Source organism: Culex quinquefasciatus, chromosome 2 (genome assembly GCF_015732765.1).
Source record: "Culex quinquefasciatus strain JHB chromosome 2, VPISU_Cqui_1.0_pri_paternal, whole genome shotgun sequence".
Taxonomy (NCBI): domain Eukaryota; kingdom Metazoa; phylum Arthropoda; class Insecta; order Diptera; family Culicidae; genus Culex; species Culex quinquefasciatus.
The window spans coordinates 67,646,852-67,673,994 of record NC_051862.1 but is presented as its reverse complement, the minus strand read 5'-3'; the positions used below and the strand labels follow the sequence as shown (position 1 = coordinate 67,673,994).

The following is a 27,143-nucleotide window of genomic DNA, read 5'->3' as shown; positions in this document are numbered from 1 at the left end:
ACATCACTTTGGATATCACGACACCACCAAAACGAATCAAAACAACGCTAGATCCACCCACTAGTGGGCACCCTAACACCTTGACTATCCTAAGTCAAGTTGTATAGTTTTTCCATAAACAAGTTGCATAGCTGTTTCTGAAAACGTTTTGCGTAACTGTAGTACGACATTAATAAGAAATTCAGATCTATTTTTCTCTTTCATTGGTAGTCCAGGTGTTAGAGGTGTACTAATACTGGTGTTAGTGCCCAACTAGTGCTAAACAAAAGCAGGAAAAGTGACTTTTCCTACAGGTAGCCTACATAAGCGCATTTTCCGTGCCGAAAAGAAGAAAAAGTAACGATATCGAAAGATGATTCAAGAAAAGAAAGGTTAAAAGAGGAAGAAGGAAAGCAAAAACAAAGAGGAATTGAGTGAATAACGGGCATGATCGCGGGTCGTCGTCGCGTTGTTTTCCCCCCATTCAGTAGCAGCGGTGTGTTTGTGTGTGTGTGAAGGTGGCGTTTGGATCGTTGGGGTGATGGACGCATGGTGGGGGTGGTGGAGAGTGGTCGGAAATAGAGATCCTAAATAGGGAGACTGGACGAAGTGAATTTGACGTACCCAAACAGACGCGAGTTTGACGTATCCAAACGAGCATTTGCCTTTACGCCCAGCAAAACTTATCAGTGTTGCCAAGCTCAAAACATACGTTGCCAGATCGATTTAGCAAGCTTAGACCAGTCTCCCTATTTAGGGTCTCTAGTCGGAAAGAGTGCTTTACAACTTCTTCTCCCATGTCGTAGGCGGCGGCGTCTTCAAAATTGCATTGCCGCTGTGGCTGTGCTAATTTGTGAGGATGGAATTTTATTGTTTGTATCGACTATTGACTGCCACTCGTGGCTTCCTTATGGGATTATTGGGGTTTCTATTGAGTTTTTTTTTGTCGAGATTTAGAATTGAAAATTTGTTTCAACATTTGTAACTTTAGGTCAGGTCATTTATTTATGCATATTTTTGAAATTTTTAATGCATTTCTTTTAAAATAATAGTAGAATTTGAAAATTATTTATCTAATGATTTATGTAGTTTGTCATCTTGTTACTTTTTTGACACTCTGTCAGCAAATAAAAAATAACTGGTTTTCTCCGACAAAGAAAGGTTTTTTTTTGCAAAGTTTATTTACATCTCAAGCTCACGGACATTATTATTTTCTCGAGAAAGTTTTGGACACTTTGGAATGTCATATTATAGCGAGGATCTTGGGCTGTTTGATGTGCATTTTAACACGTTCTCATTTTCAGAGATATTCATTCACATTTTGTTGCTGAGAAATTACAGGTAGATAATTTATAGAATTACAAAAGATTTATAAAACAAAATCAGTTTTAGTTCCAGGAAACTGCAAAGTATTAGCTGAACTATTTGATTGCAAAAATATGATCGAAATTGGACAATTTTTTTTCATCCAAATCAATATCTAGAAAGGATAGCCTACAAATTCGACCATATTTTTATTTATATTTTAATTTTCTTCTTTATCATCATAGTTTTACATCAGAACCATTTTTTGATACATTTTTGTAAACTCTACAATTTGTTGGAGTTAATATTATATACAAACAGTTCATCTTGCTCACGTCAGTGGTTGTTTAATTAGTTAAGACTAAGATGGACTACTTGTTTACATCTTCGTCTTTTACACAACTAATAAAAAGAATACTTTTTATTAGATACTGTTAAAATTGCGATTAAGTAACCATCTAAACTAAATTTATCGTGTGTCTTAAAAATGATTGTTATTTGTTCTTAAAAAAAAAAAAAAAAAATCAAACAAACCATCCACATTAACGACCCCCGGGTCTTTTGTGGTCTCTATTGCAAGTTTCTGCTCGAACCTAGGAGTCCGAAGGCTTGAATGGGGAGGGCACCCAAACCTCTTTCTACTCCAAGGAACCTTCCACCCCAGTGTTTGAACTGACGACCTTTGGATTGCGAGTCCAACCGCCGCCAGCGATTCCACCGGAGTAGGCTTGGTTTGGTGTGTTGTTTGTACTTATGGCATGGAGACGACTCCTACACCTGGAATGACTTAACGGCCTGACAACAACCAAGGCCGGGACCGACATTTTACTTCCTCATCCGATGGAAGGTTGGAGCAGATGGGAATCGAACCCAGAATCATCCGCTTACAAAGCGGACAGCGTAACCATTCGGCCACGCACTGCTGTTCTTATTACAATCGAATTGAATTTATGAATTCCATACTCTAGTAATAACAAGTTTATAATGCGATAAGTACATATTAAATTATGATAAAAGACAACAACCAAAAATAATTATTTTTTATCCAGAAAGATTGAAAGAGTAAACAAACACAGGTAAAAAAGAATGAGTAAAGGGTTTATCGAAAAATAATAGCATCAATCTGTTTATGATACTCAGTTCACATTACCAAAAGCTAATATGCCCCAAATTTTGGGTGACCGATTGGCGGAAGTCTTCAAGCTTGTCTGCTAAATGTCAGTCAGCATTAATGTCTCTGACTGCGAACTCACTACTCAATCATGTCGTTTTAATTGAATGGCATTAAATTTTACTGCTTTGCTGCATTATTCATTGAACGCAATTTACAACCCATATTTGCCATTTGCACTTGTAAATCATTGACGTCCCGGTCGCACGAATTGTATTGTCAAAATAGTTTATAACTCAGCTGTTTAACCTACTGTCCTTGTGTGTGTTTTGAATCAAGTCAGCTATGCGCGATCAAGTGACTAAACTCAACGATCCACGCCAAATTCACGTGCTAAAGTGTACGAGTGTGTTTGTGATCACAGGTGTATAAATGTGCATTCTCAACCAGCATTGTGTAGAGAAGACGTGACCAAACCATTCGTCACCAGTACATTTTTTAGTCGAGAACGGCAGCGCATATCTTGCCGCTCTCACTAGCGATCTTGTAAGTTTGCGTTCTGTTGAGAGTGTGTGTTAGCGTTTGGCCAGAATCGTTGGTAATAGTAGTGCAACCTGTGTGTAAAAGTGTGGATACAAGTTTTATTTATATTTGCCTTGTTTGGTTTGTTTCGTCAACTTAGTGAATGAACCATTGTACTTTTCGCTTTTGTTCCGCTCGGAAATCGTACACGGGTTTATCCAGTGACTTTTCTGCGGTTTTGGAATTTAGGAAAGGACTACTTACATTAGAAAGCTAAGTATTGCAGCAGCGCTGAACTGAGGGTAAATGTTTGGTTTATTGAAGTAATTAATTGAATTGTTTTGAATGATCTAAAGAAATTTAATTTGTTATTTTGTCATTTTATTGAAATTATAGAAAAAAAAATAAGTTCAAACTCTTAATTTAATTTTAAAGACTTATGGTCTATAGTGTTTGAGAAAGGATTTACAACAATGTTTGAGTGTTTTGCAACCGGGTTGCTTCAGAATTGAATAATTTATGAAATAGAAGATAAAAAAACATTTTAACTTGGTCCAGACTCGATTATCTGAAGGATTTGGCTAAATTCCACATCGGATAATCGATTCACGATTTTTTTTCGTTTTCTTTTTTTTGATTGTTGAGCTAAAGTATGACCCATTGACTATTCTGAAGTGATTTAGAATTTTCAAATCCAAGATGGCGGCCAAATTGGCGCTGAATAAATATTGAAAAATACTTGGAAAAATACATTTTTTCTTTCAATTCGCAATCAACCATCCAAATTTGACTAAAATGGGGCGTAGAATTCGAATTTGATGCTAAAAATAAAAATGACATTTTTTATTCGTCTTTTGAATTTCCGAAGTCCCATACAAACCTTCGGATAATCGAGTCTGGACTGTATAGCCATTTTGGCCGCCATCTTGAATCTATGAAATTTAAACCATTTTAGAGTAGTTTAGGGGTTGTACTTCAAAAAATAAAACAACGGAAAAAGAACTTTTCGTGATTCGTTTATCTGAAGATTTGATTATCCGAATATTAGGTTATCCAAAGTGGATTTTTTCCAAGGCCTTCGGATGATCTTCGGAGTCAGGATTGTAATAGCCGTTTTTTCATAGATGGGCAGATGTAGGGATTGTGATCATTTTGTTCCAAATTGTTAAATTAATAGGGAACGTCACTCCTCATGATAATCCACACCCCAAATCAAGCCGTCACCCCATTGAGAGATCCAAACCAAACTGCAATAACCAAACTTAACTTTAATAGCCCTCCTCCCTGAAAAAAAAACTCCCGTCACGATCTCAGCGACCCTTGGAAAGTGGTGAATCGGTCTGACACCAATCTGTCAGAGTGAATCAAGCCGTTTGCTTTAGATCTCTGCGAAGACTCTCTGCCTGGTAAAGATTAAGCTAAAGTTTTTGGGTGGTTCAAAGTGCGTCGTCGATTCTTTGTTCATTGCGCAGATTGTGTGGCCTAATAATAGAAACCTTCGAATTCGAGAGAAGAATCGCTTGTAGAACGTCTGAAAAACCGGTGTTCATTCGATTTTAATTGCTCAATCAATTGTTTCGTTTTTTTCTTCTGTAAGGTGCAGCGAAGGTTCTCCGTCCATTTGGAAGAAGTGATCAGTATTGAAAAAGTGTTCTTTGCAACAAAAAAGGTGATTGAGTTTTACACAAAAAGGTAACAAAAAGTGCGGTGATTTGCGAATCTGAAAAGAACCAGCTAGAAGTGATCAAAGGAAGAGAATCCCAACACTTGAAGCTTCAACCCCATCTACAGTGCAACAACAGGGAGTTGAAAAAGTCAATTCCAAAAGGGAAGGTTCATACCTGCTGGGAAGAGGCTTAGTGCGCTGGTCAAAGAAGTTCAACAGCACTCACACCAGCTAAGCCACGTTGCGAAACCTGATCGTCGAGACGGCGAAGAGAAGCCCAAAGTAAAGCCCAGCGCAACACCAATACATCTTCAGCAAGAAAAAGAAAAAAAGGTTGAAAAACTACTTCTCCTCGACGAGACTCCGCGGTGTTGGCTCTGCGCAGCCATTTCTTATTTGAAATTCTTCTTCATACACCGTTAGCATAGACCAAGGTGAGTGTGTTTTTTGTTCTTTGTGTTGATGAGAGATTGCTGGGGGTTCCTAATAAGAGCAAATTTATTCACCGAATGCCATTTCACCGAAAATGTCTAAAGGTCTAACCACGGAATTTGAACCAAAATTCAACGAAACGACATTCGATCAAAAGACCAACTTTTCAATGTATTCGTATCCTACCTTACACCAAACATGAATGTTTTGCATATGTATGCGGGAAGATTTGGGCTTCCCCATCATGTGGGTTTCATGTGCAGGAATTCGCCATGGTGAACTCTCAATGTGACCCTCGACACCGACGCTGCAAGTGAAAAGGGTGAATTAAGGGGTCCGCAGAAGAAGTGGCAAAAGAAGTATATATACGACCACTTCCGGGTTCGTGTCACGTGAGTGGGAAATGCTGAACTGGGTTCAAGAAATTCCAGCTCACGTGCTGACCTATATTGAGTCGCGTGGAGCATTATGGTGGAACCTCTTCTCTGCTTGGGAATTAGGATCCGGATGGTTCCAGGTCTGGAGTCATTTGCGAAGTGGAAGTTATGAGCGTGCTGAAGTTTGCAAAACCGGTTTGGTTTCCTTTGGAATGTGTTCGGTATGAATCAGCAGATTTAGTCTTGTTTGCGAGATGTGTTGATTCGCGTTCAGTTTCTTTCAATTTTAACAAATTACATTGGTTATAAATTGGATTTCCGAAATGTGCAACCAAATCAATATTCAATATTCAATGTTGGAAATTAAGATGTAGGTTAATTTATCCATTACACGGCTACTAAACAGAACAGGTTATTTTAATCTATTTGATTTTTTTGCCAATCTAGCTATCACAACTTTTTTTAGAGGAATCAACAAAATAAGTCGTTTGCTAACTGTCATTTTTACAATTAGGTATGTTTTTCCTGTCATTCTACTGCACTAATTTCAGTGCTGAAAAATTCAACAAAACAAATTTTTTGACGGTGTTTTGGTATTTGAGTTAAACAATTAAATTTTCACTGAAACATCTTATTCAAGTGTTTTTCGAAATCGCAAAAGAAATGTTAATGCAACTCGTTGCAAAACTCTTTGTTTTCACTAGTCGTCGTTTTAAATCTACTCGGTAGAGCCTTGCTGGATAAATACTCTTGTAGAAAAATTATCATGTTGCAACTTGTTGCATAAACCACTATTTTAACATCTATTTGAGTTTTAAAATCTGGAGCAACACGATAAAAGGACGGATAAGCATTTTGACAGTTTTTATACTGTTTTGGTAATTGTCCTGCTTCAGGAAACTTTTTCACAAAACTCGAAGTGCAAAAACATAGCTGGCCACCCCAGCTACCTTTTAACACTTCAGCAGTGTTGGTATTATCGCGCCCTCGCGAGAAAATTTTCTCTCTCGAGTTCTCGCCGCGAGTCTCGAGCTGCCGAGAGAAACTCACCGATTGCCCGTGCTCTCCTCCGCTCGCGAACGGGCTTTCTCGCGAGCCAGAATTGCCCGTTCGCGAGAAGTTGAACGTTTTAGAAACGAACAAAAAAAAACACAGCGAACAAAAAAAAACGAACGAAACAAAACAAACGACAGCAACATTGCACAATGGTCCATCAAGTGGAAAATTGATTTTCCGAAAAATTGTGAAGTTTTGGAGCTTTGGTGTTTTCAGAAGAGTTGTTACAAATCAAACGTTACTTAATCCACCTTAAGGTGGTTGGTGCCTTCCTCGCATCCATGTTGTATTTTAGGTTGTATTTACAAATTAATTTAAGAGTTTTTTTTATTTTATTTAATTTTTTTAATTTTTTTTTATTTATTATTTTATAATTATTGACTTTCAATTCTTTTTTTTACCAACTCTCCAAAATAAAGGAGAAAAGTCTCATGAGTTATATATTTCAGGAAAAAGTTCGTGTAAATCTTTGTCGAGACAAACTGATGCATCAACATAATTAATACAGATTTTTTCCAGAAGAGACGCAGACACTGCTTAAGCAATGTGGTAATCGGGCGATACGCATGCAAGGGGGTGTGGCTGCCAATCCCCCGCGTGTTCAGACCAAAATCTCTACGCATGCTGCGCGACTCTCGCGCGTAAGCAAAAAGACACGGCCTTTTTGGTTATGCAAAAATCACCCTTTTTTGTAGCTACAAAAAAACTTTTTCTTGGCATAACTTTAAAAGTACTTCACTAAACAGAATAAAATTTAATAGGGTCTTAGGGGAGCCCAAAACGAACTGAATAAGGCGGATCCGGCCAAAATCGGTTCAGCTAGTTCTGAGATAATCGTGTGGAAAAAAAATCATATCTACACACATCCCCACAGACATTTGGTCAGAATTTGATTCTGAGTCTATAGGTATACGTGAAGGTATATCTAGGAGTCGTATTTAAGAAGTTCATTTTTCGAGTGATTTTATAGCCTTGCCTCTGAGGTGAGGAAGGCAAAAAGGAGCAACTTTTGGTTTGATTGAAAATTAGGGTGGTTCACGATTATGGCAACTTTTGAAGACACCAAAATTGTGTGGGTTTCTATGTAAAATTATCATTATTATATTTAAGTTTTAAATTTCTGTAATTGTTGACCCTTAAGTCCAAATTCACTTGCTCAAAAATCAAAAAAACTCTATAAGTGCCCCGAACATCACTTTTTCTCAAACTTTACCCTGAATTGCTACGTTCAAAAAACTTTTTTTAAGGTTTACTCAGATGCTTTCTGCTTTCTCTAAATTTGATCGTAGGTGTAGATTGCGAGATGAAATTCGACAAAGTTGCTTGGATTAGTCAGCTCCACTTTTCATGAGACAAAAAAAATCCAAAAATATTCCTGAAAAGTTAGTTTTTTTTAAATCACCCTAATCGTGAACCACTCTAACTTTTAACCAAACCAAAAGTTGCCGTATTTTATTTGCAACAACTTGTTTCAATACACCAAAAATCCAAAACTTCAAAATTTTTCGGAAAATCCATTTTCCATTTAATTTTACGATCTGAAATACTTTGCATTGCATTGAATGGGCGGATTTGTTTTTTTTTTATTAAAATTATAAAACCATCCCTGTTTGCATAAATGTCCCATATGCATTTTAATCACTTTATAGTTAATGATGCAGGTTGGTTCAAAATGATGTGCTATTTCAGAAAACTAAAAATCTTTAGTACTTTGTTCTACAAAATCGGATAAAAACCAGTTGGTCTGGAAACTCAGATTTGCTTGTGAAAATAGATAAACAGTTGAATAGTCAGTAGTCGATAAAAATTTTAAAGTACATATTACAATTTGTATTCGGCATATTTCAGCATTAATTTGGCTTATTAATGAAATTTTTCAAAGTTTTAGTTTACAGATCCGCAAAATGCCTAGTGCTTTAAATATCTTCTATTCAATATTATATATTTTTAAAAAGACTGGGTATTATATATACTTATTAGGGTGGGTACGGATTTTGAAAAGTTCTCAGATCAAGTTCTTATGTGGTTCCCCTTGTAGGGCATACGAAATCCGTACACTTTGCCGATATGACACATATGGTATAACAAAAACTGTCAAAGAATTATTTAGATAAATTATATTAAATAAATTTGAGAATTATAAACATAAAACTGTGTCGTTTTTACAGCTAACAAATTTCAAAAAATGCTATCAGAGTGCTTATGACTTGCACGTTTAAAAGTATTCATAAAATAAACCGTGATTTGAATTAAATCATTATGTTCTTCAATTTTTTTTTGTTAAGCAGTTTATAAAACCTTTGAAAAAACTCTAGATTTCACAAAAACTCCCGGAAAACTCTCCCTTTTTAAATCAAACTCACAGTTAAATAAAAATGTCTAGTTAACAAAAGCTTTGACCAAATCAAAAAAGCAATTCAATGTAAACTTTCCTCTTCTTCTATCCATCTTAAAGAGATGAATGCACAATGGTGTAAAATCTCTATAATAAATCAAAAAAAAAAAATCAATGTTTAAAAAATCGTTACAATTCCGTACAAATCCGTATTATGCGTAAAATTCCCTACACAAATTCCGGCCTGTTGAAAATCCGCGAAGAGGGTCGAAAATCCGTATGGTAAGGAAAAAATCCGTACAGTTGGTAGCCTTAGGCATACCCATAGGGACACTCACGCCAAATTTCAGCTCATTTGGTTGAAAACTGGCTTGTCTCAAGCGGGTTCAAGTTTACATAGAAATTACTATGTGAAATTTTGAATTTTCGTTCATTCGTCTCTACAGGCCTGGGGAAAACATGTAGAAACATCTAGGATGGCCAGAAATGAGCGGAACCGTCTGGAGAACAACTTTCCCTAAGAGACCAGGTCGATTGGTTCAACCCCCATCGAGCTCAACGGCAAAACATCCGGAGTTTACGGAACCAACGGTTTTCCCCAGAAAAGCATCAAACTTTCCTTAGCATGCTATGAATGCTTGATGAACACCGCGACGCCACATGTCAAACAGCTACCACGTGATTGTAAAATTTGCACCATAACAGTTTTTTTTCTTATTTGGAGGTTAAGAATATAGCTAAATAGTATCAGGATCACCATAAATGATAATTCTATAGTTCAAAAAGTAATAAAAATTATTTTTTTATAGGCGATGCTAGTCCACGTGGTAACATTGGACAAAAAAAAAATTGGCGCCCGGCAGAAATCAGTAAAGCTTACAAAACAATAAATTTACAACGATGACAAATGGCACATGGTGAGGGACAACTGGCTTAAAACGATTACTTTAAGTTGTGTTTAATAAGTCATGCTTAGACAAGCTCTCAAATTTCCTTGATCTTGAAACTCTATTGAGCAACACTTTGCTGCACTTAAAGATCGCTCGCCAATCACCATGATGCACATTTTGGCATTGGCACCCAGGTGTTTCTTTTTTCCACGAAATTTGAACCAGATATCTGCAAACAATCGCGTTACATGACAAAACGAGCGCCGTTTTATAAATTAACACCATGTCGAGCGCGGCGGCAGTCTAGTTTGGTGGCCCCTGCTGCTGACGGCGCATAAAATCTGCCTCCAATCCATTAGCGGCCATCACACTCTTGTTCGCTGGACCCACTGAATGACTCCGAACAATAGCCGACTGCAACCAAGCAAGCAGATGCAGCAACACCATCTTCTCGATCTGCGTTCAACGCAGAGGAGAAGAAAAAATCGGTCATCATCACTCTTGGTTTTGGTTCACCTTGGCCGATGATTGACCGTAGAAAATCCGGCGCAAGCGTCATACAAATCTCAATTGTGTCCGGCAAGATTCTGCGTGGCCATTCAGGCCGGATTACATTGCGCTGAACAATTGGGCAGACTGACAGTTGAGTTCGCGAGTAGCTCATAAAAAAGCTGATACAAGGTCGCCAACGGTACGTTGGTACAGATTTGGACCAATCAAAATCGGATCCGATTGGGGAAGCTCTGGATCCGCGCGCTGCTTCAAGATCGTAGTCGAACATCTTGCGAGCACCCTAACATAACTATGTTGTAGCTCTATCTATCGAACTCTATATACGCGTGTGAGTTCAAGAGAACGGAAACCAATTAAAAATAATTATAAAATTGCAGCTTCTCCGCGCGGCTTTTCTCGGATTCTAATCGTCCACGGTTTGCCGGGCCTTTTCGTGTTGATGGGTTTCAAATTTTGATCCACCCTTCCCCTTGCACGCCACCCACCCCCGTCTACCAGTCTAGTAACGATGTTGAAGAAACGCTTGATGCTCCCCATCCAATTTAGTCAGGGGAGGAGAAGTGTGTTATGAAATATGTGCTGTATTCGCCGCAACGTGCATACTACACACATCATCATCTATAGAGCTGGGTTCGAGCGTAGCAGCTCGAAGGGAATGGAAATCTAATTGTTTACATCGACTCCTCTCTCGCGCATGTATCGTTTCGGCAAGATCTTTCCTCCGTGCAGGCTGCACTTTGGGTCTAGAGTCTCTGGTGTGTAACGCAACGCTATATTATGTTACCGCCGCGATTTGAAATATTACGTGGCGGCGGAGCATCACTAACTTGGGAGCAGGAGCAGCCGAACTCTTCTTGAGGTATCTGAGCAGCACGATTGAACTGCGATAGTTCTGTTGCGTGTAGACTGTATAGAGCCACGTGAGCGATTATCGGCTCGCGATTGAAAGGTTGATGAACTTGATGCGATTTCGATCGAATCGTCTTGGGCAGATTTAGAATGTGGTTACGGATGATACAGTAAACTCACCGGTTGTCGGTCTCTGATTTGTCGATACAGTCATGCCTCGGTTTAGCACCGCATATGGGGGATGCAAAACCGAGGCGTGCATAACTGAGGCACAGATTTTGGCTATATGATAGACATTGGATATAATCCTTTGATCAATCATCCAAACTTCAACAAATTATAGTGTTTTGGTATCGGGATGATGTCAGCTATCCATTGCAATTATAATTACATGAAAATTTTCACAAAAAACGTGTTTTTCTTGTATTTTGAAAATGCAATTTTTTTCTCGAAAAAAATGCATTTTCACAAGACTACGTATCTTTGGAAAAATACCCAAAATATCAGATTTAACAATATAGGTATCAAATGATCGGGATTTTTCATACATTCGAAAGCTGTTAAACAAATTTTAAAAAAATACATTAAAATTTTCACAAAAAATCGCATTTTTAAATTCTCATAATTTCAGTTTTTTTACAATATGGGTATCAAATGATCGAGATTTTTTCATGCATTTTGATAATATTAACATTTTCTGTAAAATACTCAAAAAATTTCACAAAATTACAACATTTATGGAAAAATACTAAAATTTTGTTTTTTTTAAAATGAGTATAACAATGAGAATTTTTCATACATTTCGATAGATCTTTTTTTGGAAAATACCTACTAAAAATGTTAACAGAACTACATACTTTTGAAAAAAAATACTAAATATTTTAGTTTTTATTATATGGGTATCATATAATCCGACTTCAACAAAAAACTGACATTTTCAGTATTTTTTTGAAAATATGTAGTTTTGAGAAAATTTCGAGTGCTTCAAAAATGTGTGCTATAATTTTCGAAATGTATGACAAAATCTCGATCATTTGATAACCATATTGCAAGAAACTGAAATTTGGAGTATTTTTTAGAAAATACGTAGTTTGGTAAAAAATTACAGTATTTCACAAAAAAATATTACTATAGAAATGTATAAACAAATCCCGATCATTTGGTACCTATATTGTAAAAAATTGAAATTTTTAGTATTTTTCAGAAAGTACGTGGTTTTGTGATTTTTTTTAGTAATTTCAAAAATGTGTGTTATAACTTTCGAAATGTATGAAAAAATCCCGATCATTTGATACCCGTATAGCAGAAACAATATGTATTTGTATTTTTTGAGAAACTTTGCATTTTTAAAATACAGGAAAACTACGTAGTTTTGTAACGAATTACATGTAATTATTATTTTTAAATCAAGACTAACATTTCAAAAGGGTCAAATATTCAATATTACGCTCTTTTAAATTGTTAGGCAGATTTTTTTTTGAAAATATTGTTTTCGAAAAGATCGGAAAATTTCACGAATGTTTCATATTTTAACATTGTAAATTGGATCATTAGTTGCTGAGATATCGACATTAGAAAATGGTGGGTTGTTTGGGTGAGACTTAGAAAACATCAATTTTCCTGTTTTTAAACACTTGCATGGCAATATCTCATCAACTAAGGGTCGTATCAACAAAGTTCAAAAATGCAAAATATAGAGAATTTTCGCAGCTTTTCAAAAATATTTTTTCAAAAGTGGTCAAACCTGTGCACTAATTTTCAAAAATGAAAAACTGCGACTTATTTAAAAAAAAAAAACATAAAAATGGCTTTATCTTAAAAATTGTGCACTTTATCAAAATTTCACTACAGTACTTTTTGATTGCAAATTTGATTTTACATCGAAAAATTAGGTTGACAAATTTTTGCGACCAATAATTCGATTTTTTGAAAAAAATCAGCATTGATTCAAAAATTCATAACTCGGTCAAAGATTTTTTGCACAACCTGGAAATTTCTGAAAAGTTGGCATTTTATGTCCTCTAAACCATATTAAAAAAAAAATAAAAATAGTGTTTTTTTGCAAATCAAGTTTTTATTGACTTATTGATAGTTATATTAAAAATCACCAAAAAAAGTTTACCGTGTATAATTTTTTTCAGTATGGTCCTTATCCATACATACAACTTTGCCGAAGACACCAAATCGATCAACAAATTCCTTCAGAAGATACAGATTCTTGAATTTTCATACATTATTTTTGAATGGACAGCTGCCAAATTTGTATGGAAAATTATATGGACTAACTAATGCAAAATGGCTTCTTTGGGCATACCGAAGGCACCAAAAAAGTTTCAGCCGGATTAAAAAATACAAAAAAATCAAATGACCAAAATCTGAGAGAATTGCTCATACGTTACTCAAAACACATGTCTTGACAACGATAAAACGATAAAAAAGATTCTCAAATCACTACTAGATTTGGAAAAGCAATGCATTTGGTATGCTCTTTCTTGGAGCATAGCTAATAAATCTGTTGAACTCCATATACTAAAGCAGTTGTTAATCTTTTCCGCATTATTGATCAATTTCGTAGTCTACCACTAGGTTAACGCACAGCCCCTATTGTTCGACCGTTGAACTCACCGTTGGTACCGGTTGTTGCCCGGCAGTTCATATCTATTTTACGCCCTATAACCCCCCAACAAAAGGGGTCTATAAATTCAACTTTCCACCGCCATGCCGTTCGCCCATCCGTAACCACCTTCCAATAGGCCACAAACGACGACGTCAAACCATACCGCCGAGATTTTCCTCGGTTCGGCAAATTGCTATCCACCACCACCGGCGGTCTGATCTGCCGGTATGAGGAAGCAATCGCATTGATACGGAAGATTTTCCCTCGTCTGCCCACACAACACTTTGGTGGGAGGAAACCATCAATCTCGAATTCGAAGAGTTTCACCTTTGCGAGACACATTCCGAACATTCAAATTTTGCAGACCTCTGGCGCGCAAGACAAACGTCGGTGATCAATTACCAGATTGAGCCGAGACACTTCAACCTGAAGTGGCTCAATTGGCGAGGACCGCCCCACCTCGCACTGTTTCAGGAAAGTCATTGGAGGTTTTGTTGAATTTCTTGTTATTGATACTTTCCAATCGACCATTTCCTCGCCGAATGATAACTCCAAACCGACGTCGAATCGAGAGTGAAAGTTTTTTTTCGAGTTTTTTCGAGCACTTTGAGATACCACCTTTTTTTACGAAATTTGAGGGGGGTTTCGTCGGAGAGTCATTGTGGAGGTCTAAACCCAGGCAATGGAAAGTCCCTCCGCAAGCGCGTGCGCTCGCGATTTTCTTGTTCAACATGACGGTCGCGTTGCAACGCTTCACCGAACTTTTGGAATTTGGCCAAACCGCGCAGCGGTTGTGCCCTTACCGGTGTGTCGGAAGTTGGCCAACCCTTTTCGTTAAGTCGTGGCGCAGTTCTCACCGTTTTGGTCAGATTAAATCTCCGAAAACCAATGTTGGACCCATTCTCAGCATGGCGAGGATTATTTCGGGGCGAACCCCCCCCAGGCTATTGTGAAGTCGTTAAGCAGAATTAAAATCGCATCACGTCAAACTAGATGGCGGGTTGGTGAGGTAATTAGTTAATTTCATACAAATATTTGGCGTTTTACAACCGTCATCGCAATTGTTGCAGCCGACATTGCGTGGCAATTGTACACAGGTAGCAGTCGTTGTCAATGGCATTTTTTTGAAATTAAATATGTCTTTATTGAACATTCTTATAATAATTACATTTCTTTTACATGATAAGTGGTATGGCCTAATGCTCTTCATCTTTATTGTATTTTTCGTTTTATTATTAACTGATCACATTTATTTATTTGCTTCAAATTGTTTTACATTATTGCATTGAATTGAATACATTTGGGTAAAAAGAAAAAAAAATCACTTTAACAGCTAATCCTAACCTAAAACTAAAAAAATAAATCCATTGAAATATTCAAAATCATTAGAACGAGTAAACTACGAACTGTATTTTAAGATGAATGCTCCAAGAGTTCTTACTTGTTCCTGGCGAGTTTTGCACCCACGCAGAGTTGTTGTCATCTCGATGAAAATGTTCAGAAGTTCTTGTGGTGAAAACAGGTCACTACTGCCTTCACCCTTTGATGTTGGTTGGTTTTCCCTCGGTTGCTGACTGAAGCCTGGAGGTGTTGTATTCTCTGCAACTCTTTGCCGCTGATTCAACGGCAATGGCTGCAGATTTGGAACCACTCGAGTAGATCCTGCTCCTGGTGACGCCAAAGCAGGAAAATCCACGTCCGTGTATGCTGGTGGTGTTTTGCGACGATTTGGTTGGTGCCTCGTCGTCGCTTGCTGCCGAATTTTTACAAACTCAGCTCGTTTTGGGCAGCTTCGATTCTTGGTAGAATGGTCGCCGCCGCAATTGAAGCATTTAGCTTCGATGTTCTCGTTGATTGTTTCGCAAGCTTGAGTTTTGTGCTCACCTCCGCAGGTTGCACAACGACTCTTGATGAAACAGTTCCTTCCACCATGTCCAAACTGCAAACAGTTCGAACACTGTGTCACGTCACGGTGCACTGGACGATAACGTTCCCAAGTCACGATGATGTTGAAAATTGCCCGAACTGCTTTCAGCTCAGACGGCGTTGTTGATCCTTTCTCGAGATGAACCAGGTACAGTTGATCACGATACTTGATGTCCTTGTTGTGTCTCGTCATCTTGAAGACTTCGATCACGTTCAACTTAAGAGTTTTGAGCTCTTCTTTCAGCAAACTCACATCCATGTCGTACAGGCCTCGGAGGACCTGTTTCATGGGGCGTTTACCTGGATCGTCATGGCTGTAGTATTCAATCTTTGTGTTGTTCAGGAAATCCCGAACGTAGTTGTAATCCTTTCTGGTAGGTAGCAGAATTTTGAGTCCATCAGCACACAAGCGAATGGAAGCTCGTAAAGCACCAGATTTGATAAACCCGGTCAGCCACTTTCGCACCGAATCCGATGACGATGTTTTCACAAAAATGGGCGGCAACTTTTCCCGTCGTTCAAATTCTTCCTTCTCGCTCACGTCCACAGGGAGGGTAGCGAACTGGTTTCCAGACAATTTTTGAGCGTCCTTGCTCAAACTGCCTGGCTTTGCAGGTAGCGCTTCGGCATTCTTTAGCTTCTTCAAATCTGCCGATCCTGCTGGTGAGGACCGCCTCTTTTTCTTGCCCTGAGGCATTTTTGCACTTTTTAAGCACTTTTCAGGAGCTAAAATCCAGGAGTACCTCACTGAATGATGGTCCACAAAGGAAATCGTTGTCAATGGCATGAGAAGTTTCTCGGAGGAGTTTTCTAAAGTCGGTAGGCGCCAATGAGTTAATTAATGGCTTTTGTCTAATTTTGCGCAAAAAGTGGTGCTGCCCTGGCCAAATGGGCGACTTTGACAAGATATTGACGTTAATTTGATTGAGCGGGTTTGTGTTTGGTTGTTGAAAGAAATAACGTAATTGTTCAAAATCTATTAATCGTTAAGGAGTTTTTTTTGTAATCCTAGCAGCAAACATTTTAAATCTGGTAGAAAATGACTAGATTGTAGAAAAACCCGAAACTGTAAATTAATTCAAAATGTTATTATTTGCACTCTTCTTTGTTTCGTCGTTTGTTATCTGTAACTACGGAAAAAACGGAATCGACGTAACACCTTATAATGTGGCCCTCTTAAACCTTGTGGTTTCGTCAACGGATCCACAGGCGTGTATCGTTCTTTTTGCGACAAGACTCCGCCTCCCGGGTCTCCTAAGTGTGAAGGTATGGCACGGGGAGAGGGCACCGAATACCTATATTAACACTTAGAATTTTTGCGTCTGCCTCGGGATTCGAACCGGCGACCTCTGGATTGTGAATCCAGTGCGCGGTCCGATTGATCCACACAGGCAGACACGTCTGTATCTGTAACTAGTGACCTTGAATTACCATGATCGATCACGACAAACCATTTTTTACCGATTGATTAGGGTTCGTTCAAAAATTACGTCCATGAATAGGGGGAGGGGGGGGTCTGGGGTTTGTGACAGCCCATGTTAAAGGTATAGGAAAAGTGCGTGACAGGGGGGAGGGGGGGTCTGAAATCCCGAAAATCTCTGGACGTAATATTTGAACAAACCCTTATGCCGTGTAAGATTTTTAAATAAATAAATGGATTAAAAATCGTCAAATTCAAATTGAGATATCTAAAAACAGACACCGAAAGACACGGAGATACTTTCAGGAAATGTAGTAGAAAGTGTGTACTTCCAGATGCTTTGTTTGGGTTTGCGCCAAATTGTGCCATTTTAAAAACATAGCACCTTGAAAATAAGCTCAAAATCACTCAAAAATAGTTATAACTCCTCAATAAAGGCTCAAAACATTTGGCTGTCTTCGGCAAAAATGTGTATTTTTACGTTATAAACAACTCTTCAGAACATAGAAGGACGCTTAAATGCTAACATTTTGAGTTATCACAAAAAAGTGCTTTTTACGACCATTTTAGCAAAAATCTCATGTAGATCAAGAGCTATACATTTGGCGTTTCGTCAAAGGAGAATGGGCAGATTTGGTCCAAGGATGTACACTAGCGTGGTTCACGTTTCTATGAAAAGGAAAAAGTTGTTATTTTGTCTTGCATCAACCGGAATTTCGTTCTTTTATGTCCCCAGAAGCACTCCTGAAAATTTTAGCCCATTTGGTAAGGTCTAGGAGCTCCAGTTTTAATTTGAAATTTATATGGGATTTTGATTTATTTTCCATGGGAAACTATCTTTTTTTACATTGTATTAGGATTTTTTTTTAATAAATCGATGAAATGACTTGATTCTTATAGTAGGAGATAGGTTTTGAACTGGGGAACAACTTTGTAGAACATACCAACATGCTAGGAAGTGACCCTTTAAAGATACAGATACTTTTAGATGGTGGCTTTTGAAGGGGCTTTACTGTGTGGGCCAAAATTTGGAAACGTCCAGGATCATCCTAGGACTCCCTGTTTTTTTAAACTTCATCATCCCGATAAGAGAATCGAACTCACGACCTCTGGATTGGAAACCCAGCACGCCGCTTGTCGAAACCCATCCCCTACCGGTCAGTATTCCCAGTGAGCATATTTACTCTTTTAAGGGATCTGACTTTGCTGAGCCAGACGGGAATCGAACCCATCACCTTCCGCTTACAAGACGAAACTCGTAACCTCACGGCCACGGAAGCTCGGCCAGTTAAGATCTGTGGGTCTACTACCGTAACTAGCAAGATGTCGACCGGTATTGCCCACGAATCATACCCGCATAGCTTCAGAGTAGGTTAGACTACTTTGTAAATGACTTGGGCTGTCTTGGATCACCTAAGGACTCCCTGGAGTTATGATCTGTGGCTGTTAACTCCAGTGAGTCCAGGGATGACCCAAGACATCCCAACACATTAAAAAAAAGCAGTCTACCATACTGACTGAAGCTATGCGGGTATGATCAGTGGTCAAAACAGGTAGAAATCTTGATTGTCACGATGGTAGACTCACAGATCTAAACTCCAGGGAGTCCTAGGATGACCCAGGCATTTCAAAACATTAACAAAGTAGTCTACCATACTCACTGAAGCTATGCGGTTATGATCAGTGGTAAAAAATCACTGACCTCTTGCTTGTTACGGCGGTAGACCCACCGGTCTTAACTCCAAGGAGTTCTTGGATGAGCCAGAACATCTAAATAAGTTGTTACAACAATGCACTGTAGCCTTCCATACTCACTGAATCAGTCTGGGTAGGATCCGTTTTCAAAAACTTCAAGTTTCGACTTGTTTCTATGGTTAACCTCTTGCACAAACGGTTCAAACGGATAAAGACAAGAGAAGTCATGTTTCAATCATGCTAAAACATATCAGAACTTATAGTTTTTGCTGATACGCGTCGAATGAAGTCAAGATAGTCGAAATCCATAATGAAATAAGGATTTTATGAGTGATTTAAGTAATAGCACAAATACGATTTTTTGTACATTTTAACCCAAAATACTCAAACTTCAACAACTTGTAACTTTTGAACCCCGGGGTTTAGAGAGTTCGTCCATAAGACTTTTTTTCATGTCTCGGCGAGATCTTTCGAATAACGTTTCTCCCGTTCGTGTACATTCTTGGACCAGCTCCCATACAAATTTGCCCATTCTCCTTTTCATGATTTTTTCTACTCTACTACTTTGCCGAAGGCACCAAAGCCCTACAACGTCATCCTACAAAGTTAGATTTTGATTTACACCCTACAAATTCGTCACCCTGTATGCTCTTTTGAAGACTTCATTTGGCTAGGGCGTCAAATAAAGGAGGTAACAATTTATTCCACTTATTTTTGCCATTCTGAACACTGTGCAGGGTAGGGTGGCCGCTCAAGTCGGAAAATCGGAATAGTCGGGAATTCGCCAAAATCCGCCAAAAATCGGGAAAACGTCAATAATTTCCGATTTTTGTCAAAAAGTTAGGTATCCCAAGCCCGTCTAACTCTTGAATAATTTTGTAATATTCACTACAAATTAAATTCACTCAATTTTCTTTAATAACTTACTTTTAATCTAAGGTTCCTTACACTATTTCAATCTATTTGAGAATTAAAAGGCTTTTCAAGACATTGAAAATCCTAATAAATATTGGATACACAACTTTTCACAATATTTTTTATGAATCAAGAGATGTTTTTAATTAATTTTCGTTTGTGAAACAATAGGTCATCAATTACAAAGTTAATGATTAGCTAATATCTTCTGCTTAATTTTTTCACATTGCATTGATTGAAGATTCCAACTTGAGTTTGGCAATGGTTTTTTCGTGGTTAATATGTTTAAATGTTTTGACTAAATTCATTAGGTTATTTGAAGTATTTTTTCCAAATGTTTTTGTTTAACTTTTTTTTGTGAGTATGGGTAAATTACTGCTTGATTTTCAGTTATAAAAAAAACTTAAATATCGAATGAAATGTAATCATTAACGTTTTGAAAACATGAAAAAATATTGAAATTGCAGAAAAAATAAATCCAAGATATTTTGATTAAAGTTATTTCCAATATGTTTAAAGAATTTGTATCTTCAAACATTTCGCAAACAAAAGTTGTAAAACATAAAAAAAATCAAACTAACTTTTTTATTGATTAGATAAATCAACATTGATTTAAAACTTCAATAGTTTTTTTTTGTTCTAAATTTAAAAAGGAACCAGGTAAAAAAATAAAACAAATTCTGAGATTTGTTTAAATTCTTTGAAAGAATAATAACAGTAATCATGTTTTAAATGCTCTTTGATTATAAATAAAATAAAATTAAGAATACAAATTTAAGTTCACTTATCTCAAACTTTTTACCATTATCAGTTGAGTTTTCAAAAGCTATACGTTTAAATTAAAAAAAAAAACATTATAATTATAAGTATTGTTAAGCTTCAAGTTATTTTTCAGAGAAATCCTTCTTTAGATAAGAAATGCCTATTATTTTAGTTTCATGATTTTTTTCGAATGTTTAAAATAGTGAGGGATCGCAGCGCTCCTCCGTCACGTGATACAAAAAAATGAACTTAAAAATCGTGATCAAGGCACAAAACTACACTTTAGGACAGAATTTCGCGAATGAGTTGGCAGAGAATTACATATTTTATTTATTTTTATAAAAATCTAATAATTTATTAACTGCATCTAATTCACGTAAAAATTACAATTAGTTTTTAATAATGTTTTACTTTAAAGTTTAACAATTTTTAATTAAATTTGCTCTGCTGAAAAAATCTTTTGGTGATATAAAAATTGTATGAAACTTAATTTGCTTAAACAATTTGTCAGTTTTTGCCAGGTCTGAACTTATAAAAATATGGGAAAATGACTCTTATGACCATACGAAAATTAAAGGCTAGTTTTGGAAATTTTTATGTTTGGGTCATATATGACCCAGCAGGCCTGAAATGGTTAAACATTTTAGTAAATATTTTGATTTGAATTCTGTCGCAAGAAATATGTGTGATTAGTTTGTTTTCAACGTAAATTGAGGTAAACTTACATCAAAAAACGTTACTTAATTTACCCTTAGGTGGTTGTTGCCTTCCTCTCATTTAAACGGTAATGCTATCCAAACACGCTCGTGGGAAGGTCTTTTAATTACCTATCCAAAGATAGGTCGCATGATATATTTGGACAACGTTTTCATCAATATCTGAGATCTGGCCTCCAAAAAGTGTATAAATAACACTTAAGTGGATATAACTTTTGATAGGGTTGTCAGATCTTCAATGTATTGGTCGCGTTGGAAAGGTCTTTTGATTACCAGTTAAGGGTTGCATGATAGATCCGGTCAACGTTTTCATCATGATATCGGAGATCCGGCTTCCAAAAAGTGCATAAATAACACTTAAGTGCTAATAACTTTTGATAGGGTTGTCAAATCTTCAATGTATTGGTTGCGTTGGAAAGGTCTTTGAAATACCTTTCTAAAAATGTATAACATGTCAGGTTTTCTTACAACAACCACCCTTTTTACAATCTTCCGTACTTTTGCTAAAATGTTTTTTTAACATAACTTTTGAAGTACTTAACTAAACTGCATAATTTTTAATAGCGACTTATGGGATCCCAAAACGGATCGAATGATGCCAAAACGGACAAAATCGGTTCACCCAATGTCGAGATAATCGAGTGACATTTTTTTTTTTATCAACATCCCACCACACACACAGACATTTGCTCAGAATTTGATTCTGAGTCGATAGGTATACATGAAGGTGGGTCTAGGAGGTCTAATTGAGAAGTTCAGTTTTCGAGTGATTTTATAGCCTTTCCTCAGTAAGGTGAGGAAGGCAAAACATACATAAAATTTTACACCTTCCAATTTTTTTTAAACATTTTGAAACGGTAAAGGTGGGTTTAGATCAAATCAAGAATAACGTTATCAAATTTTGCCAGGAATAAATCACATAACTTTTGCCAGTCCGCTTTAAAATTACTCAATTTAAACGTTGATGACAAGACAATGCCCTCTGTCATTCTTTCACGAAAAAACACCGGGGCGCCGAGTGCCAACATGATGAACACTGTCGGTCCCCGTGGCGAAACGTGAAATCCGACATTCACTGCAGCATTGCGGATGATGACGAGACGGTGAAGCATTTCCCATAAAATTTTAATTTTTTTTTACTCGAGTTGCCTCCTGATGCTTTCGGCAGTAAACTGCTTAGGGCGAGTTATCACATTCACATCGGAATAAACAATTACCACTTGCTGCAAGTTGGGGAAAACGATGAAAAATGTTCCAGTTGAAAATGGATGCAACGCTGCCGGTCATAAACCTGCTGGAGAATCTTACCCAAAACAAGTCGTGCCTTTGTGTTCCGGAAAGGTATTCATGTTTGGACGTCCAAAAACGCTCATTTACGACCGTTTTAGCATAATTTTCCTTTTTTCATCGTTACCAAATGACCCACCTCCGCCGTCGCACACACCTTAAGCCCAAAGATGCAACTGTAATTGCATACTGCAGTGAGCATTCGAGAAAAAAAGAGGGAAGCAATAAAAGCTGGGTAAATGGTTCAATTACAACAGTTTTTGGTTTCATCATCACCGCATAAAATGCAGGTTATTTTCCTATGTAAATTCCCGGTCATTTTGGCATTTTTTACGTTCCATTTTTTGCTGTTGACTCGTCTCATGAGATTCATTGCGTTCAGAGTTACGCAGAGATGGTCCGAACTACTGAAAACTGCTGGGTCATAAATCTTAACCTCTGACGTAACGGGCAGCAGCAGCGCAGTTCTGGTTTCGGTTGTGAATGGTTCTTGGGAAATTCCTGGGAAGAGTCTGCACAAGACACAAGATTTGTGTTCTTTTCGGATATTCCAGAACTATTTTTGGATGCGATTCAGTCCAAACGGACTGCTAATTTTAACGGCCGTTCTGCTTTGTTTCAGAAATTTCGCTTCCCAAGCTTGGCAGGTTTTCTGCGTTGGAAGTTTCAATGGGCTTTGATTTCCACATGAAGAACTTCCGAAATTGCCGTAGAATAAAATTAAATAAAAAATACCTTCCGGGCTTCTTGTCACAGTTCAAAGGCTTACATCAGGTTGATGTTATCGGCTCATTCATAAACTTTCAACGTCCAAAACAACAAACTACATTGGATGGCGTCTCGAAGCATAAACCTGTCGCTACCAGGGTTGTCCCAAACGCCGGATACCGGCCTAACGAACGCTTCACCGCGGTAAATTAATTCAAAAGTTGTGGGGCCAACATTTTCTTACCGTGTGTGTTTGCAGGTGAGGTAAAGGTGAAGAGATGTAATTTGGATCTAACCTAGACTTAAAATTTGCTCTAGAATTTGAATTCTGAGTAGGTCCAAATTAGGTGCAAGTAGGTCGAAAACAGGGACATTCTGCTATTCGTATGACGATGATTGCTAATTTATAGTTTTTCCACACTTTGCTGGCAATGTTTGGTAGAAAATATATGTGTGAAAAACTTGAAGACGACGACGACGAAAGGAAGTGCTTATGCGCGGCGGTAGTTGATGTGTGCCGAGTTCAGCAAGTGCGGAATGGTGGGTACTTGGCAGTCGAGTACGAATACAACCAAAAAGGCTTCAAACTGTTTTGGGTGTGTGCGGTAGTGATGCACAAACACACGAGTAGTCGAGCGTGTTGTTCGTATTACGCGAAGTGGTTTGTTTTCATACCTTTTTGCCTCTCCTCGGTTTTAGCATTTCTTTCTTTTCTGTTTTAGGGCATAATACCTTTATTTTGTAATGAGTCAATACCATACAGCAATGCATACGATAAATGACGGACGTGGTTTATTGTGGCTGCGCACGACAATGTCGTGGCATCGGTGAAAACTGCTGAGTTGCACAACCGATACCAGAAGGTGTTGAAGAGTTTTTAAACTTTTTTTCTGTTATCGTTGAGAAAGTACTTAGTTTTGATGTAATTTTTAATGAAGAAATGATATTTTTCCTATCACATAAAAACTAGTAATGAAAGGACTTTTTAGCATCCCGTACTTGTATTTTGGTGTAAGTGCAGCTTTTGGGTTTACTTTTTGTCATCCTTTCTGTGCGACTTACGGCGAATAACCGAGCAACCCACTCCCTTGTGGACCACCGATCAGTGAGGTACTCCTGGATATTAGCTCCTGAAAAGTGCTTTAAAAGTGCAAAAAATGCCTCACGGCAAGAAAAAGAGGCGGTCCTCACCAGCAGGATCGGCAGATTTGAAGAAGCTAAAGAATGCCGAAGCGCTACCTGCAAAGCCAGGCAGTTTGAGCAAGGACGCTCGAAATTCGTCTGGAAACCAGTTCGCTACCCTCCCTGTGGACGTGAGCGAGAAGGAAGAATTTGAACGACGGGAAAAGTTGCCGCCCATTTTTGTGAAAACATCGTCATCGGATTCGGTGCGAAAGTGGCTGACTGGATTTATCAAATCTGGTGCTTTACGAGCTTCCATTCGCTTGTGTGCTGATGGACTCAAAATTCTGCTACCTACCAGAAAGGATTACAACTACGTTCGGGATTTCCTGAACAACACCAAGATTGAATACTACAGCCATGACGATCCAGGTAAACGCCCCATGAAACAGGTCCTCCGAGGCCTGTACGACATGGATGTGAGTGTGCTGAAAGAAGAGCTCAAAACTCTTAAGTTGAACGTGATTGAAGTCTTCAAGATGACGAGACACAACAAGGACATCAAGTATCGTGATCAACATGCTTTAATTGCGGCGGTGACCATTCTACGAAGAATCGAAGCTGCCCAAAACGAGCTGAGTTTGTAAAAATTCGGCAGCAAGCGACGACGAGGCACCAACCAAATCGTCGCATAACACCACCAACTTTCACGGACGTGGATTTTCCTGCTTTGGCGTCACCAGAAGCAGGATCTGTTCGAGTGGTTCCAAATCTGCAGCCATTGCCGTTGAATCAGCGGCAAAAAGTTGCAGAGAATACAACACCTCCAGGCTTCAGTCAGCAACCGAGGGAAAACCAACCAGCATCAACGGGTGAAAGCAGTAGTGACCTGTTTTCACCACAAGAACTTCTGAACATTTTCATCGAGATGACAACAACACTGCGTGGTTGCAAAACTCGCCAGGAACAAGTAAGAACGCTTGGATCAATTGGAGTATTCATCTTAAAATACAGTTCGTAGTTTACTCGTTCTAATGATTTTGAATATTTCTATGAATTTATTTTTTTAGTTTTAAGTTAGGATTAGTTGTTAAAGTGATTTTTTTTCTTCTTTTTTACCCAAATGTATTCGATTCAATGCAATAATGTAAAACAATTTGAAGTAAATAAAATAAATGTGATCAGTTAATAATAAAACGAAAAATACAACAAACATGAAGAGCATTAGGCCATACCACTTAGCATGTAAAAGAAATCTCGAGTTTTTTTTTGAAAAGGTCCTATAAACAAAATTTTTAATTTTTGCTTTTTGGGTGTTTTTAGAACCGCTTTGAGTCAGGGGTATTCAAAAACACCCAAAAATCAAAAAGTGAAAATTGTGTTTATAGGACCTTTTCAAAAAAAACTCGAGAAATGTAATTATTATAAGACAATTCAATAAAGACATATTTAATTTCAAAAAAAAAAAAAAAAAAAACCGAGCAACCCACAAAGTATTTGCCGGAGAAATTCACAAAACGAAGTTTCTCTCCTTGTCTTCTTGGTGAGTTGCTTCGAAACTCGTGTGATACATGTCTAATCATTTGGACAAGGTGTTGACCTAAGCTTTAAGCTAGAAATGTTAGCTTTCAGTTGTTGCTGCCGTTGTTTACTAACCTTGAAATGTCAATTAGCGTTACGAAGAGTCGTACACTTTCTCAGCGGGATGCCGCTCAATTTGGTGAAGGGTGTGAATAAACTCTATTTTTACGAGTTGAGGTGTATCCGAAGAAGATCTACATTGTAAACAACTGTTGGAGCATGGAGCGCGCGCTCACAACATGACGTTTGAACACGTGCTGGGAGCAGCAGCGAATGGACAACTTTGAAACATATCGATTGAAAGGCGCCCAAATCGAATGGAAACAATGATCGACACATAAAAAAAAGAAGAGAATCGTTTGTTGCTGGCAAAATACCATATACGCGAAGAGCCCCGTTTCGTGGATGGAAATTAGGTCACTCTGGCCGGTTCGTAGCTTACCCAAAAGCAACGGCAGTCACTTGGAACAGCACACAAATCGTGAAATGCCAGGCAACAATGATCGGCAAAAAAAAAATGCCTGAAAATAAATAGGTTGCCGTTCAGTAGGTTTTCGGGATCGAACGAACCAAAAAAGCACCGAAATCGCACACGAAATTGCGCGCTCGAATTTTCAATTGCGCTTTCCACATGTTGCAGCATAGTTCGTGCAGACAGACAGACAGACACACTAGAGAGAGGACTGGTATGGTACCTTCAAGTACGAGTGTCAGGAAGTGAATTTATTGCTCGATGAGATGGCCAACAATAGCACAGGCGAAGGCAATACATTATGGAGGTTCGCCGCACAAGCCACATTTGTCAATTAGTTTGGGCAATTGTCCACGTGAAAGAGTGATTGAAATTGGTCCGGATCGGAATGAAAATTGTTGTGGTAAACTTGTAATTTTTTTGGGATTTTCAATCAATGTCTTTATCAATATCTTTATTGTAGAGCTTTTAAAAATTATCGCAGTCTTTGTGATTAATCTAGAGTTTTATTTGAAAAGTTCCTATGAACAGTGGGAATTTCATAGCTTAAAGGATTTTGTTTTAATAGAGTGGTCCGAAAATGATGGTTTTGCTTAAAAAATAAAATTTAGAAATTCATAGGCGTATTGTTAAACCGATTTCGGTAGGTCGTGGAAATTTTTCTTAAAACAATTCGTTGGCATCGAGCTGTCAAAAATTGGTCGCGGTAGATACTGGTGGATACTTTTCTACCACAGTTTTCTTTTGTGTATGTTTTCAGTTCGAATTATTGCAAGAAAATCCACCATGATCTACCGAAATCTGTTTAACAATACTGCTAATATCTCTGGAACGGTTGAATTTTTTTAATCTTGCAACGTTGCAAAAAATAAGGTGATTAGTTAGTA

At 37.8% G+C, this 27,143-nt stretch overlaps 1 protein-coding gene across 1 annotated transcript in view; it reads left to right on the top strand.

Moving 5' to 3' along the window:
* Window positions 1-27,143, top strand: part of LOC6048682 (rab11 family-interacting protein 4B) — a 182,010-nt gene that overhangs the window by 435 nt on the left and 154,432 nt on the right. The window contains exons 2-3 of the mRNA XM_038251558.1: window positions 4,515-4,891; window positions 4,933-5,017. The gene's annotated coding sequence lies outside the window, so the exon portion shown is untranslated. The remainder of the gene's footprint in view (window positions 1-4,514; window positions 4,892-4,932; window positions 5,018-27,143) is intronic.